The sequence below is a fragment of the Notamacropus eugenii genome, chromosome 2 (genome assembly GCF_028372415.1).
Source record: "Notamacropus eugenii isolate mMacEug1 chromosome 2, mMacEug1.pri_v2, whole genome shotgun sequence".
Taxonomy (NCBI): Eukaryota; Metazoa; Chordata; class Mammalia; order Diprotodontia; family Macropodidae; genus Notamacropus; species Notamacropus eugenii.
In genome coordinates, this window is record NC_092873.1 from 483,147,722 (window position 1) to 483,152,596 (window position 4,875).

A 4,875-nucleotide genomic window follows, 5' to 3' on the forward strand; every position below is an offset into this window, starting at 1 on the left:
AAGGGGAGTCCTTGTAAATGGTGAAGCATCTTCTAGATGCTCTGTTTTGTAGATAATGTGCTTCAAGTCCTAGAATACTATTCTCAATGAGATCCACTGCCATGTAGATCACTCCCCCCAAATCCCATCCAATTAGTTATTTTTTTTTAATTTTTATTTTTAATATATATGCGTAGACTTGCACTGCGCCGTGTACAGGAAAGGAAGAGAAAGTATCCTTGTTCTCTATGACTTTAATTTCTGGAACATATAACAGTAATATTGAATTTTTAAAAAATCTAAAACTTAACTATACAAACACCTAAAGATATGTATAAATAACATCATGGAAAGATCCCTAATCCCTCACCCCCATGCCTCAACCAGCTTTCCAATATGAGTAAGTTAACATCCTGCTTGCAAGGTGCCAAGGTCATTCAATATCTTGTATATCCTTCCTCTTGGATACTTCATTTGGACATGGTATCTTTTTTGGATTGTTGGCCTTAATAATATGTTATGTAACATTTTCACAAGGTGGATAGTACATATATTATTATCCCCATTTTACAGATGAGGAAACTAAAACTCTAATGAGCAAATTACTGAGAGGTAGTTATAAAGCAAAGTACCAAACTAAGCTTTGGGGATACAAGTAGACACCAGTCCCGATTCTCAAGGAGCTCCCATTCAAATAACATAGGAATTTCAGCTGCAAGTCAAATGGAAATGCTCTATGGTCCTTAGAGAGCAGAAGTCAGATGATAATTAAGTTTCTTTAATGTTATTTGCACTGATAAAACCATATCCATTTCTGATGTTGAATCATTCAGTAGTGCCAAAGACTTCGTTGGGCAGAATTTTCTTTTGTTGTTAGGGGCTATAGCACCTCTAAAAGCAATTGCCCAGTCTCAACTCCACATGGATTGCTTTCCTGGATGATGGCTGTGGGGACTGGTCTGGAAGCAGGGCCATTTTTCAGGAAGGGAAATGCTTCTATTCCAGGGGCTCCTGGCAGTCAATCAGAAGTTGTTATTGGTGGTATTGTTGTGGTAAATGGAAGATGATTCCATTCTCCCCTGTGGATGTACCTCTCTATGATGGGCTACCAAGCTGGAAGCAAGGCCAATGGTATGGAGAAGATGAAGTGGGGGAGACTGCTATTCCTTAGGGCTTCTAGGCTCAGGGTCCTGGGCTGTCTCCATCCCCATCTGAGCAGCAGTGACTTGGCCAAGGGGGTAAAATTGACTTGCCTGGCAGATGTCATCTCCTCTGCCTCTCAGGATACCCTGCTATATAGTTGCCTTCCTTGTCCACAGCTGCATCAATAATAAATATGGCAAATCCAGCAACCAAACTTTATGTTGCCTGCACTGAATACTGCCTCATGCTGCTGATCCATTGCGACTGCATTACCTTTCCAAAATTCCTTTAAACCTTTGAGCTCAAAAGATGTGGGGGAGCATTTGCTATAAGCCTCATCACAGGCTACAGAAAAGTGTGCAAACATTTTTACCTGATTTGAGGATAGGGATAACAGCCCTTTGAAAGATATAGGAGTGTGCCAACCCCCAAAGCTAGCCTTTTCCTATACAAAAGCATTTCCTTTACCCCAACATGTGTTCCTAGTGCCGATTTGTAAAGTGAGTTTTGCAAACAAATCTTAAAACACAAGATAAATGTTATTATATTATGTCGGATAGTAAAAATACGTAGGTTGTACACTAAACATATGCACTCTTCCACCATCTCCTCCTATGCTCTGGGGGCAAAGCTACTAGCCCCAGAGAGTTTAGAAACCAAAACCAAAAAAAAAGCTTCTGAAATGTTGCTTGTAACTTCTCGGCTCCCAGGAGAAGCCTCTTGGATCGCAAGTTGAGGCAATTAGGTTCCAAAATGGGCTTTTTTGTGCGTGCGGCTAAAAAACCTTGTCTCTCCTTGAGCCGATAGCTGGGCTGAGGGTTTGTTGCTTTGGAGAACTGGGGCCAATGACTTGGCCGGGTGTTCCCTAAGCGGGGGAGAGGAGAGCGGGGGGGGGGGGGGGGGGGGGGAGAGGGGGGCGCAGTCATAGAGAACGAGGGGGCCTGGTAAAAGTATTTGGTGTGTTCAACCACTCCTGCACCAGGGTCTGACCTGAGCCCCCAGCCTTTTGGAGAAACAGAGATGTATTTCATCCCAAGTTCCTCCCCCTGCTCCTCCCTCCCAGGCTCCCCCCCACCCCCAGACTCCCCCTCCCCGGAGGAGCAAGCCCAGAGCATGGGGTGAAAAGTCGCTGGAAGGACAAGTTGACGGATAGCGCCTGGGTCGCCGGGTCACTGGAAGGCGTCGGGATCTGGGCTCAGACAGAGCGATTTCCCCGGTGATTTTTATCTTTCGTCTGTTCACACGTCATGCCACCTGGACATAATGCAGAGAAAGCTGAAGGCTTAGCCAAGGTTCCCCCTCAGCCCGAGCGCCCCCATCCCACTCCCTCCTTCCTCCCCCGGCCAAGGAGAACAGTTAACCCTTTCCCCAGCTTGGCAGGCAAGGCCCCGAGGGGTGGCGGGCGAGCGGGCGGGCAGGTCAGGGGGCTTGCCAGGAGCTCAGCTCTGGCCTCCGAATGATGCCAACCACCCCCACACCCCTCGCAGCCCAATCCGAATCCCCCTGATGCCGCCCAGCCCGAGACCCCTCTCTCTGGGGGGACCCCCAACCCCCTTCTCCCGGGCCTGAGCTCCCTCCCACAGGCAGTTTAGCTATAGCTCCTATCACCGAGGAGCCCTCCCCTACTTACCCCCCCAGCCCTCTCCCCACTGCTGCTCGAACCCCTCTCCCCAACTCCCCCCAGCCCCGACCTTTGGACCTAAACTCCCCTCCACTGGCAACAGCAGTAGCTAGGGCCCCCTTTCCCGACCTAGACCCCCCCCCCCCCCCGGTCTCCTAATCTCTTCCCTTAGACCCGAACTCCACCCACCCCACCCCCCCGGGCCGTTCGAGCCCCCTCCCCACTCCCGCAGCCCAGCCTGGACCCCATTGCCGGGCTGGAGCCCCCTCCTCACTCCCGCAGCCCAGCCCGCACTCGAGCCCCCCTCCTCCAGGCAGCCCAGTCCAAGCCCCCAGTGGCTTCCCCCGGGCCTGAGCCCCAGCTGTCCCTCCCCCTCTTCCCCCCCAGTCCCCTTCCCCTGGCATCCCAGTCTGCTGCGCCGCCGCCGGTTACGGGCTCGGGGCTTTGTCTGAGCACCAGGGACTCGGCTTGATGGAGACTGTAAATAATCTAACAAGTTGCCCCTTTTACTGCCTTCGACACGTACAAGTGGCAGCTTTATCCTTCTTCGTTGACCCTTTGTCCAGGGTTTGATTTACCTCCCAACCTCACGTTTTCGACTTTTAGAGACCATTTTTCTGCACGGGAGGAGGGAAGTTATAGAGGAAAGGCACGGCCCGGGGGAGGGAAGCGTTGCTTCTTCTCTTTGCCAGTGGCCAGACTCAGTTGTTTTGTTTCCCTCTCCCTAGGATCCCTGAGCTATTTGGGGCCGAAGGTGCTGATGTTAGGAATTGTGGGGTTTCGGTGAAAGGGGTGCAAGCAGGCGAGAGAAAATGATTTCCCTGGAATTTTGCCCTCCCTAATTATCCACGTTCTGGGGTGGGAGGTGAGGAGACAGAGGAGGAGAAGCCGCCCCTCCCACTCCCCAGGAATCGTCTAGAAATCACTAAGGGATTTTCATTCAGTACAAATGAGGAAGAAAAGAGCCAATTAACATGAGCAGACCTGGCTTGCCCCATACCCATTCTCACCCCCAACCCCAGGCGCCTGGCAGGGGGCACTCTGATGTGCTGGCTGTGTTTACACGACTCAGGCATTTGACTGATTTTCCCTTCCACCCTATGAAGACGGGGTCTGAATGCTTCAGATACAAGGGGTAATTTCTGAGAGAGATCCTTTGGGTGCTGACCCTCGTGTCCCCCGTGACCCGGGGAGTTTCAGTGGTGCCTCTGCCCCCCATCTCATGAAATGAGGTCATTGACTGAATCTTAAGCCTAAATGAAGGCACTATGGTACTCAGTTCAACCCGGAGACAACAGTCCAGGAGACCAAAGACGGGACTAGAGTTGGATGCCACTTCTCCAGAAAAAGGATGATTCGCCAAGTGGCACTATTCAATGGGAGGTGTCCCATTCAAACCACCCAGCTGGGTCTCCAGATTGCTCAGCTGTCAGAAGCCCCATTTTTCAGAGGATAAATAAAACCAATTTCCTAGCCAAGTGACACCCTTTTGCAAGAAGCGTGAGGCAGTGGCTCAGTATCTTGGCCACAATCCATTTGGGGTAATTCCATGTTGCTTCTTAAAAGTGCAGCTGCATCTTCCTTCAACTGGACACAGCATCAGCCATCCTTCCCCGTCCTATAACATGGGTAATGATCCACCTCACTGTATTTCACCCTGAACTCAATGAACTTTTGTACCAGAAACATTTTAGTTCTGAGACCAACTGCCAGGTTCATGCCTAGAATTTCATCCCCAGGCATTTGTTCTTAAAACCAGTGATTCCTAAACTTATTAGGATTATAGTTAACTTCATGACACCCTCTCTTAATGAGGAGTATGTTTTCCAGCTAGCTAGGTATCAGATGCAATTACACATGTGTGTATATATATACCTACACACATATATTATACCCATATGTCTCTATGTATGTAGATATATATATATGTACACACATATATGTGATATATATGTAGGTATATATGTATATGAGGAGAGAGCATAAGAGCATTTAAGGTAATTTGAGTTATCTTGGAGCATTATTGTATGTTGAGACATTGAGACTTGGGGTTCACTATTCTTGCTCCTAGAATATTGAAGGTGCGTAAGGCAAGGACTGAGCAATCCTTTTTCACCATGGAAGAGGTATCC

General features: G+C 49.2%; 1 long non-coding RNA gene across 1 annotated transcript; it reads right to left on the bottom strand.

Annotated features, from left to right (window-relative positions):
• Window positions 1-217: 217 nt before the first annotated feature.
• LOC140529827 (uncharacterized) lies at window positions 218-3,753 on the bottom strand. The gene is made up of 2 exons (XR_011975691.1): window positions 3,270-3,753; window positions 218-2,376 (listed from the first exon to the last, which is right to left on the bottom strand). It is a non-coding gene; the product is annotated as an uncharacterized lncRNA (long non-coding RNA).
• Window positions 3,754-4,875: the final 1,122 nt, after the last annotated feature.